Genomic DNA, 12,492 nt, shown 5'->3' with positions numbered 1-12,492 from the left:
AACATGAATGAATATATAGTTGACCTCTGTTATGCATTTGTGGAGTCAATAAACAAAGTGCAGACTAAAATTATTTTTAAAGAAACAAACTGCATATATACTAAAAATTACATTTGTTTTTACTTGTCTTTCTTCTGTAAACAAGACAATATACTGTAATAATAAATTATTTACATTACAGGTAATATAATACTCTCTGTATATACAATATACAATATAGGTAATATGGGTCATATTGAGTTCATCTAAACCATATGAGAAGTTATGTCCTGGTTATATGAAAATACTGCCCCCTTTTATAAAGTCCTTGAGCAACTTTCTATCTAGACATTCATAGGAATCTTAGAACCAATGCCCCATTAATAACAAAAGACAACTAACTATCAAAACAGCAGGAAGGATTTACAATCTCACCTGAATGTCTACCTTAGTAAACTTTAAAAAAAAAAAAAGGCAAGTAAATTAAATCCAAAGTTAATAAAAGAAGTCAATAAAATTGAAAGTAAGAAAGCAATAAAAAAAAATGACATTCCTTGGAAAGACCTGTGAAACTGATAAGCATACAGCACAGCTGGTAACCAGAAAAAAAAAAAAAAAAAAAAAAAAAGGACACCAACTGTTGACAGAAAGGACACAAGATCATAAAGGACTCCATGGATGTGAAATGGATAAATAAATAATAGAATAAAGTAAATAAAGAAATAACACAATCAACTCTATACCCACTATTTGATAGTCAAAATGTAATGGACCAATTTCCTGAGATAGGATCTTCAAAATTCACACAGGAAATAGACCATGAGAAAAGGCTGATTTGTGAAAAAAACTAAATCAATAATAAAATAAACTTCCAAAACAGAAGGTACCATGCCTAGATAGCTGAACTGATAATTCTACCAAATATTTAAGGAAGAAATTATAGCAATTTGGGGAATGGTTAAGAGTGCTTACTATATTTGCAGAAGCCAAGATTCTGTTTCCAGAACCGACATGGAAGTTCACAATCATCTATAACTCCAGTTCTAGGGGCCCTACAGCCCCCTTGTGGCTTTCACAGGTGCTTGTGCACATGTGGTGCATATAAACTCACTAAGGCACAAGCATATACATACACATAAAAATAATGAATCATTAATGGAATGGAGAGATGGCTCAGTGGTTTATAAATAGTGCATACTGCCCTTCCAGAGTACCTGAGTTTGGTTCCTAGCACCTATGTAGAACAGCTCACAACTGCCTGTAATTACAATGCCACAGGATCCAGCACCTTTTTCTACCCTTTGTGAGCATCCTAATACACCTGGCATATACACAAAGAGATACACATATGCATAAATAAAAATAAATCTTAAAAGGAAAAGAAACTTGGAGCAATGTAAATGCAATCCTCACCTCTCATCAAGGATGCTTTTCTTTGTGACAAAGAGAGACCATTATACAATACCAGAACCAACAAAAGGCCCAAGAGATATATCTATGAAAGAACCCAAGACTCATGAACATAGTAAAAAGATGGAGCAGAAAGATTATAAAAGCTAGCAAACTCAGGGAGTTTGCAGTGAGATTCTGTCTCCCATAAAGTCAGAAGTAGGCTATGCTCATAAAGTCTCACCAACATGACTGCCTAAACATGAGCTGTGCAAGGATAATAACAGACATGATAAAGTATACAGGGGAAAGACCACAAGGCCTCAACCTGTACACAGAACTATAGATTACTAAAGAATGCTGATAATAGGAGAAAAAGCCTTCCACACCAATTGGCTATTCCATATGAAATGCTCAGCCCTGAAAACATACATATAAGTAACATTATACAGACTGATATTGAAGAATGTGTATGAGTATGTGTGAAGGGCTAGTCACCGCCCCCCAGAAGAGAGCACTGGATGCTGCAGTGGTGGAAGATCACGAGCCATGGTTACCTTTTTAAAGCTTTATTAGGAGGAAGGAGAGAGAGAGAGACAGAGAGAAAGAGAAACAAAGAGACAGAGAGACCACAGGGAGGGAAAGTACAGAGGGGATACAGAAAGAGAGTCCATGGGAGGGCACACCCGCTTTTTAGGCTGGGACACCATAAAAGGACATAATCCTTACAGTGTGTGTGTGTGTGTGTGTGTGTGTGTGTGTGTGTGTGTGTGTGTGTATGTATGTATGTAACAACAAAGAAAAAGGGGAGGGGTATGTAAGAGGGTTTAGAGGGGGGATGAAAGGGAAGGAAGAAATGGTATAATGATATTATAATCTCTACAAACCATTGGAATATCAAACCTACTATAACCTTAATACTAAACTAGACCAGAACACTTCAAGAAATGTACAAATAAGTATTTGTCATAAACAGAAAACTCCTCAGAACAATGTAGGTAAATCAAAACCAACAATAAATTGTCAGGTCCAAAGGAAACTCCATTTCCTGGTGGTGAGACAAAAGCCAGCATTCCTCAGGAACTTGTGAAGCAAGTTCCCTGCTACCAACCAACCGCAAAAGGGACAAATGGCTATCCATGGTGCGATTAGCATACCAAAGCACGCTGCCCTCCAGGCTACCTCACTATCACAAGTACCTGTTACACATTTCAAAGTCCATGCTAGCTAGCATAGCAGCTCTTCCCATCTCCTCCACTACCTCACAACTCCTCCCCCAGCTCACAGGCTTCTCTCCCCTCAGCTACTCATTCCCCTCATAACTCTACTACTTCAGCTAGCCCTCTTAGTCTTCCTCTCTCAGTCTCTCTTCTCCCCCTTCCCCAATCCCCCCACACACCTCTTCTCCAGTTCCACAGATCTGACAGTTCTTCCCTGATTGCTCCTATTTTTTCACTTTATTTGCATGCTTATATTGTCAATCTGGAATCACATGCACCTGACACCTTATAAATTCTGACTTCAGGACACAGGCATAGAACTACAGCAGGTGTAGACAGAGGAAGAAGAGAAAGCCCTGCTCCTGACTATGGCCATGCATCTGTCCCCAGATCTTCCTCCCCACCCCCACCCCCAAGAAGAAAAGAAGCCTGTCTCTCAGGCAGCTTACTCTTTGAAGAAGGAAGATTAACTCAAAACTCTGAGGACAGGACCACTGAAGTCTGAGGCTTCTGCCCTCGTCAAGAAGCATGGTTGGGCCAACATCCAGGACTGAACAAGAGGCACAGGGCAGGCTGATTCTTGCCTTAAATTCTGACACCACAAATTTCAGCTACAGATGGGAATTCATTTCTGCAGCCTCCAAAACTTTCTATACCCTTACTTGTAAACTTGCTCTGCAAGCAACTGCTCTTCATTGGCAACCCCAAACCCTGAGAATTTCTGAGCTATCACATTTCTCAGAACTGGAACAGCTCTCTGCTGGTGTATTAGTTACTTTTCTATTGCTGTGATAAAATACCATGACCAAGGCAATTTAGAGAAGGAAGGGTTTATTTAGGATTACCCTTGTGGAAGGTTAAAGTCTATTAGGGTAGGAAAGCAGCAGGCAGGAGTGCAGGAACAGCTATGCACTTATACCCCAAAGGCAAGCAGGAAACATACAGAGAAAATTAGCAATTGAGTCTTTAAACTATCAAAGCCCATTCCCCAGTGATATACTTCCTCTGGGGAGGCCACATCTCCTAAACTGCCCAAATAGCTCCACTAGGGACCAAGTATTCAAATATTCCAGGCTACAGGAAACATCTCATTCAAACCACCAGATTTCAAACCTAGTTCATTTAAATCCTACACAGCAGTCTGTTCTAGGTTTGTTTGTTTGCTTGCTTGTTTGTTTGTTTTTATCCCATTTAAGGTACTTAAGCCCAAATCAACAATAAAGTACTTCTCACTGTACTCTTCACTGTCTCCCTAATCCATTCTTGGGAGAGGATGGGAAACTGCCTCAATATAGCCAAAGGATAACACAGGAAAATCCCTAGATGGCCTTGGATTTAATGATTACTTTAAAGATGAAACCGAAAGTATAATCCATTAAAGAACTAATGCAAGTCATAAGAAATAAAATAATAATTGTTCTGACTTGTTAAAGTCACTGTTGAGAGAACAAAAACATAAGCCAGACTGGTAGAAAATACTTCCAAATTGTGCAGCTGAAAAGAAAACAAACAAAACAAAACTGTAACAGAAAATAAGGAGATCTTGAAACAACAAGAAAACAAACACGTTAGGACAGAGACTACACAAATACCAAAAATGTACAGGAAGAGGTACTTCTCCATCACTTACACTTACTAAAATGGTCAAAGTCCCAAATACTGACAACCCCAAATGCAAAGAAAAACATGAAACAAAACTGTCTTATTCGCTGCTGGAGGAAATGCAGTGAGACAACTACTTTAGAAGACAGCTGATCAGTGTGTCATAAAATTAAACATAATCCTACACATAGCAATTACAATACTTGTTATTTGCCCAAAGGAGTTGAAATTTTGTATCTTTACAAATTGGTTGTTCATAACAGCTAGATTCATAATTGCCCAAACTTTGAAGATATGTCTTTTAATAGGACAAATAAATAAATGGTGGGACATCCATGCAATGGAATACTACTCAGAGTTAAAAGCAGTATTTTATTCAAGCCATGAAAGCCTAAGGAAGCTTAAGTGCCTAGTAAGTAAAAGAAGTCAGAATGAAAAAAATATATATTGTATGCCTCATTTATATCACATTTTGGAAAGTCAAAATCATTTCTTAAAATTTAGTGGTTTTTCCCAGGATTGAGGACAGGTGGATGAGGCACACAGAATTTCTGTAACAGCAAACATACTCCGTATGATACTACCATGATAGGTAAATATAAATTTGATGAAATTCATAGGCTATATAATAGGAGTGGTTCTTAGTGTAAGGAGTGGAGTAATCATGATCTGTTAAGTCAGATTAATCATCTGTAAAAAATGAACCACTCTGGTAGATGAGAGTGATAATGGTGGAAACTATGTAGGTACAGGCACAGGAGAAATTTGAGAAATCTTTGTACCTTCTGTTCAACTTGCTGTCAACTGAAAACAGACAGCTTCAAAAAGTTTCTTCTTCTCCTCTATAAATTATTTAATTACTTGAGGTAAGGCAACTGAGAAGTTTACAAATACACTTTATATAAAACTTTTTAAAAATTAGTTTGCTTCAGAAAACATACCCATGCGGGAAGCAACAAAATGTTCTTTCTTTTTTCATTTTATGTGTGGGTGTTTTTTTACCTGCCTGTGTGTCTATGCACTACATGCATACAATGCCCATGGATACCAGAAGTGGGTAATGGGTCCCCTGGGACTGGAGGTACAGACAGTTCTGAATAAACCCATGTCCCCTGAAGAACAGCCAGTGATCTTAACTACTGAGCCATCTCCTAAGCCTCTATATATTCTTTTTAATAAATACCAGAAATATTTTAATAAATACCATGCTTTAGTTATATAAGATTATATATCTGTATTAGCTACTAAAAGAATAAAACTGCTCCTTTAGTTAAAATTTTCACTTCTGATTTATGCATTGTAAGCAAACAGTAGTCCCAAAGGTGGGGGGAGCATGTTTTCTAAATATGTTCCTGTTCTACAGGTGTTATTAAAGGTGCTATTAACAGCACACTTTCAAGTCTGCAGTGCATACAACCTATTAAAACCACAATTTGAGACTTGATGCATTTAGAGAAACTGTTTCACTACCTAGTTCCTAAATCCCTGGAACTGACAATCTTCCTATTTCAACCTCTTAGATGATGGAATTAAAAGTGTGTGCTACCACACCTAGCCCCTTAAGTTTTTGTTGTTGTTTTGTTTTGTTTTTGTTTGTTTGTTTTTTTTAGGTTTTTGTGGTTTTTTGGTTTTGGTTTTTTTTTTGTTTTTTTTTTTTTGGTTTTTTGAGACAAGGTTTCTCTGTATAGCTTTGGCGCCTTTCCTGGAACTCACTCTGTAACCCAGGCTGGGCCTCCCTTAAGTTTTAAATCTGGTAAATTTTAGCTATGGAAAGTTCAGTTGTATATAACTATGTTGCACAATTCAGATATTATTCCAATTAAGAAATAATAATGACAACCACTCAAGGACATATGAAAAGCACAATTGCTACTTACTGCAACCTACTAAACTAAAAAGCAGGGAGAACACAGGAGCAGCAGCTATTAAGGACAACAAGAAAGTGTAGAAAGAAATTTCAAAGTCACAACTTTTTTAACCTAAAATGTAAGGAGACTACCTTAGATTAGAATAACACAGTGTTTCAGCAGCATATCTTAGAGAGCCTCTCTCTCCTTTTAAAACCAATGCTTCCTAGGCCTTTTGTTTTAAAATATGTTTGTGTGAGACGGTTCAGCAGTTAAGTGCACCTACAGCCAAGCCTAATGACCTGAGTTCAATCACTGGAACACATGGTAGAAGGAAGTCACTCCCTCACATTGTCCTCTGACCCCTACACATGCACCATGGCATGTTCGTGTACACACACACACACACACACACACACACACACACACACACACACACACACCGGGGGTAGAAAATTGTAAAAGCAATTTAAAACCCATTTACTGGGTATGCTATGCATGAACATATTCATTCCCTACACTAGAGGACTAAAATTCAAGGACAGCCTGACCTACCAAAAGAGATTACCTCAAAACAATGTAAGATACATCTAAAGTTCCTTTTCCTTCACATCACTGTTTTCTTTGACTGGGACTCTGCTCAATCAAGGCTTTGCCAGCTACAGCATTAACAACCTCTGTCTATACATGCTGTCAAAACACCTGAAGTATTTCTTTATACTTCTCAGCTACTATACTACCCACTCCACCCAAGTTCAACTTTCTGTTTAACACTCTGGTCCAATGTCACTCTTTTCCAAGTCAACTTTAACAAACTGCTTTGACAGCACTATTCACAACAGAGTAATGAACATGCATCTACCTGTCCACTGTTATCTACACTCCAAATTCTTAACTACATACCTATATCTAGAACTCAGTATCTTATGGTGAGTCTTCTAAAAAGACTTTAAATTACTAAGGGGTGCGGGGTGCAGATATATATAGCATCCAAATGTCATTAAAAAACATGGGCCTGAGCTCAGGAAGGAAAAAAAATGGCTCACACTATAGATGTTTCCCCCTCTATGTTTACAGTGGTAGCTTTGGCAATTAAAACAGAATTTAATCATCAAATATTTTTGGGTGGACTGAGAAATTCAAAACTGTCTTTATGTTACTAAACCCAAAGTGTATTCTGTAGTTTTTTTCTCAGCTGCATTCAAAATTGTTTCCTGGGATCTGCAGAGATGGCTCAATGGTTAGATGTGTTTGATGTTCTTGCAGAGGACCTGTGTTCAGTTTCTAGCACATGGTGGCTCACAACCATCTGTAACTCCATTTCCGGAAGTGTCCTCCGCAGGCACTGCATACCTGTGGTACACATGCATACATATTACTAGTCATGGATACTTGCCTCTCTACATACTTCAGGTGCCAGCCTTCGCCTCTTCCTGAGATCCCAAATCTAATCCATCACCAAGTCCTATCAATTTTGCCTTTCAAGTATTTGTAAAATAAAAGCTACTTCAACTCTACTCTTCCTACCTAAAGTTTCGTCATTTCTTGTCCAAATTACTTGGAACAGAAAGCAGCACCTTAGATATGGACCACTCTAGCACTGAGCTGCATGCTCAATCCAAATTACTCTTTCAGCTATATTCAAAGCCATTCCAAGTATGTTCTTGAAACTAACAATACTACTACTCCACAAACTTTTAAAAACATTAATAGCCATCTAACATATCAAGGTATTCATTCTATTGTGTGTTGCTGAAAAAAAGACAATGAGCAAGACAATCAAACACAAATGTCTTCCATATCTGGTCACACCTAAGGCCTCAGATAAACTGTCCCCACTGCTCTACAAAAGCACTACTTTATTTCCCTAAACAACCCAGAAGAAACCTCAGCATGTAGACCCAATTTAAAAAAATAAGATATTCAAAAAGGTAAGAAGCTTATCTAAGGTAGTCGGCCAAGAAGTGGCAGATTTGAGAGGTGGTAGCAAAGGATAAGACTCTAAGTCACTCTTTGTCACTGCATAGCTTACTCAACTGTGGAAGTGATATTGCTTCAAGTCCCTCATTTGCAAACAGGGAATGGCAACAAAGCCTTCTTTAAAGGATTCCCAGTTTAAGTAAGTTAATATGTGAGTATGTCTTTGGCACAATGTTCTATAAACATTAGCCACTATCATTATCTTTGATATTAGCAGTCCTCATTTCAATGGATCTGCTTACTTGTGGCCATCTGTCAGTGCCACACTAGACTATAATTGGGGTGGTACTGAGGAGGTCATCATCATAATTATTCTCTAACAGGGCATTCCTGATCCAATTCTCGGCAAAAATTAATCCTAAAAATCTGATAGCAGTGACTATTTTGTTCTCTGAAATAAACTTTCTCTCAAGAATGGTATACAGCTAGTATCATGAAAGGTGCTTAGGAGATGAATTCATTATATACTCTGAAAGACATTGGAGTATTAAAATTTTGATTTTTTTCTGGGACCATGGATAAGGACTTCAGTGTTTTCCAATGTGTGGCACACAACAAATACTCATTAAATATTTTTAAAAGTAATGAACCTTTATAAAATAAAGGCAGTTTTAAGCAAGTGATAGACACTACATGCCAATTTTCTCCCCTCCCCCTTCAAAGTTTCTATAAGCTTTAAGTCAGATTCTACACCAAAATAACAAAAAAAGTCAGATTCTATGTGAGTTGTTTTTCTTCTAATTGTGCTTCCTATATTATTTCAAAGCCAAAAAAAAAACAAATGCAAATATGAGCAAACCAAGAAACTAATATTAACAACTAGTTTAAAGGTAGGACATAGAATCTGGATAAGCAAAACTTCAGACTATTCTATGCCAAGGTATAGCTTCAGCAAAGGCAATGTCACCCAAAGTGTAATGCACATTCAATAGGTAATACAAAAACCATCTCAGGTTCTACAGGGAAAAATGTCTTTATTTCCAAAGTTATGTACTATGGTGATTAGAATGAGAACTGTCCCCCATGGGTTCATGTGCTTGAAGATGTGGCCCTGCTGGCAGTGCTGTTTGGGGGCTAAGGACTATTTAGGTAGTTCCATCTTGCTGGAAGAAGCACATCACTGGGAGATGGCTTTGGGAGTTTCTAGCCTAACCCCATTTACTTACTTGTTGTAAGATATTTTATTACACTGTGTAAAGATGTGTCACTGTGATTGGTTGAATAAAAAGCTAAACAGCCAATAGCTAGGCAGGGAAAACAGGCGGGACTTCTGAGCAAAAGTAGAACAGGGGATGAATCTAGTCACACAGAGGAGATGCCAGGAGACTTAGAACAAGTCAGAGATAGAGAATGAAAGAAAAGTATAAAGTCATATAGTAGAACATAGATTACAAAATATGGGTTACTTTAAGATGTTACAAGCCTAAGTAAAGGCCAAGCTTTCATAATTAACAAAGAGTCTCCATGTCATTATTTGGGAGCTGGCTGTAGCGACAGACAAAGACTCATTATGTGTGGTAGATGTGCACTCTCTTGGTTTCTTGCTAAGACTGCCTGCTGTGACACCTTCTGCACCATTACGGACTCCCCCTTGAGGACTGTAGCCTAAAATAAATTCCTTATGTTGCTTTTGGTAGTGGTATTTTTTCACAGCAACAGTAAAGTGTGGTGATATATTGTGTCCCCCAATATATTGTGCATCCTAATAAACTTATCTGGGGTCAGAGGACAGAACAGCTACTAGATAGACATAAAGACCAGAAAATGGTGGCACACACACCTTTAATCTTATCACTTGGGAGGCAGAGATTCATCCGGATCTCTGTGAGTTCAAAGTCACACTGGAAACCGCAAGGCATGGTGGATCACGCCTTTAATCCCAGGAAGTGACGGCAGAAAGCAGAAAGAAAGGTATATAAGGCGTGAAAACCAGGAACTAGAGCTGGTTAAGCTTTTAGGCTTTTGAGCAGCAGTTCAGCTGAGAGCCATTCGGATGAGGACGCAGAGGCTTCCAGTTTGAGGATAAAGGATCAGCTGAGGAATTGGTGAGGTGAGGTTAGCTGTGGCTTGTTCTGCTTCTCTGATCTTCCAGCGTTCACCCCAATAATTGGCTCTGGGTTTGTTTTTAGTAACAAGAACTTTTAAAAGTAAAGTAACTAATACATGTACATATATATTTTCGTGTAATTAGGAGAGCAAATAGTTCAAATTTTTATTACTTAGAATAATGAAGTGAATCAAAAATATCTTAAATTACAGTTCATAGAAGATATAAAAAAAAATAGGAAAAAAAGAAGTCACCACTTACAGATGAGTAAATTTTAGTAATCAGGCAAAAGCCTGGGAAGATGAATGACCATAACAGGTGTAATGAAAAGAGCTACCAGTCTTCCAGATGAAGGCAGAGCTTTGCCTCATGTAACAATTCTATATAAGTCATGCACAAGGACTACCATCTCAGCTTTGAGTATTTAACTTGTAGTACTAAAATCAGCTTGTAATTTTTCCACTGTGAAAAATCTGCTACATATTTTACTTCATTTGTTCTCAAAACAATGATAAAACCTGACCTGTTCCACACAGATATTTGAAATAGGAACTCACCAATTTTCCTATGCGAATATAAAAAGCTAAAACCTTGTATTTTTAAAGAAGAAATATTAATTCAAATAATAATGCAGTACAAATCATATATACATTAAAAAAGGATGTTAAGTAAAAAACAAGCAATTCTTTTTTTTTTTTTTTTTGGTTTTGTTTTGTTTTTCGAGACAGGGTTTCTCTGTGTAGCTGTGGATGTCCTGGAACTCACAGAAATCCACCTGCCTCTGCCTCCCTCAGTGCTGGAATTAAAGCCATGCCACACCACTACCCTGCACAACCCTCAATTCTTACCTTCCTTTCCTATCATCAACTTACCAACAATCACATCATGTCAGGCTAAGCAGTGATGATAAAGGTAACATTTCTGAAGCATTTACCATATCCCAGGCTCTTTCAAGTACTTTAACTGCATTAACTTGTACAAGCACTACTACCAGAATTTTATCACCATCCCCTTTATACTACAGGCTGGAGAAGCTAAATGACTTTCTCAAAACCAGAACAGAGGTAGGGAGTTTGGCAATTCAACTACACTCTCTGAGCACCTGACCACTGAAGGCTTTTACCACTTCAGTTTCCAGCCCAAATAAACAGTGGATTTCAACTGTAGAAGAAAATAAGAAAAGTTTCCTAATTGGGCAAACTAAGCTCGGAATTATTCAGATATAGATGAAGTGTCAGAAACGTGGGAAGAATGGACAGACAGCTTAGCCATAGTATTCTGTCGTAGAAATAGAGGGGTGCCTTTTATTGCTACAGGGACCTTCATTTCTTCGAGGGAGAAAATTCTATCACCCATTTCCCTTGAGTCAGCACACAAATACACATACTTAAGAGGAGGAAGAATTATGGAGAAGACAGCAGCAAAAGATAAAAGGGGTTAGCAAATTGTTGATATCCAAAAACTAGACACTGAATCACGGGGTTAGCCTGTCACATCCTGGTAAATAAGAGCAGTGAGGGGCAAGTGTGTGGTCTGGAGAGCTGAAAAGTCGCCCTGAAATGAGCTAACAAGAACGACAGTTTTCAGTACCCATGCTTGAGATGAGGGGGACGGGTGAAGACGCTAGAGGGGTGCAGCTGCTTGCTTTGGGGAGAAAGGGAAAAGGCATAACGGTACAGGCGTGGATGCAGGTGAGGAGGGAGTTAGACACGAGCAAAAGGGGACCTAGGGCCAAAGCAGCGGGCTCCCGGAGGGCCGGGGACGTCCTGGGGAAGCATAATCGCCAGAGGGAGGGCCCCGGGGACAGGGCCGGAGGGCGCGGGCCGGAGCAGCGGCGACAAGCGCGGCGAGCGGAGCCGGCCCAGGGCCGGGCGGCCGCAGGAGCACCTACCCGGACACGCGGGGCGGCGGGTGGACCCTCGGCGGCCCCGGGGGCCGAGGCTGAGGCGGCGGCGAGCTCCTGCAGCGGGCGCCCCGGCCAAGCCGCATCCTCCTCCCGGCCTCCCTCTTTGCTCTCACAGGCGGCTAAACTTCTTCCCCCACCGTCAACACACCCGGCCGCCAGAGGCTGCGCTTAGCCCGAGCCCCCGCCCGGCCTTGGGGCTCGGGCGTCCAGTTTCCGCCCCGCTAGTCACCAGGGCGCGTGCGCCGGAGAGCTCTTCCTGCTCTGAAGCTGGGAACTTCCGGCGGCCGATGTGCCCGGCGGGCTGCAGCCCCTGAAAGCCTTCTGCTAAGCTCCCCTTCCCACCTCCCAATAGAAAATTTCCCTGGGATGCCTCCTAACTCAGAAAATTCCACACAGTGAGAAAACCGGAGGGCCAAGGACCCTTTAGGATGCACCAGGGTGTAACATTTGCTCACCTCCCATTCTGAGCCCTTAACTGTACTAATTTCTGAAAACCAACTCAGTGTGGGTAAATAGTTGAAG

At 39.8% G+C, this 12,492-nt stretch overlaps 1 protein-coding gene across 2 annotated transcripts in view; it reads right to left on the bottom strand.

The window, feature by feature from the left end:
* Spopl (speckle type BTB/POZ protein like) overlaps positions 1-12,220 on the bottom strand; it is a 70,644-nt gene extending 58,424 nt beyond the window's left edge. For both annotated transcript variants that reach the window (XM_028868663.2, XM_028868668.2), the window contains exon 1: positions 11,956-12,220. The gene's annotated coding sequence lies outside the window, so the exon portion shown is untranslated. The remainder of the gene's footprint in view (positions 1-11,955) is intronic.
* Positions 12,221-12,492: the final 272 nt, after the last annotated feature.

This window comes from Peromyscus leucopus, chromosome 4 (genome assembly GCF_004664715.2).
Source record: "Peromyscus leucopus breed LL Stock chromosome 4, UCI_PerLeu_2.1, whole genome shotgun sequence".
NCBI lineage: Eukaryota > Metazoa > Chordata > Mammalia > Rodentia > Cricetidae > Peromyscus > Peromyscus leucopus.
The sequence above is the reverse complement of the archived record's forward strand: the minus strand, read 5'-3'. Positions and strand labels throughout refer to the sequence as shown.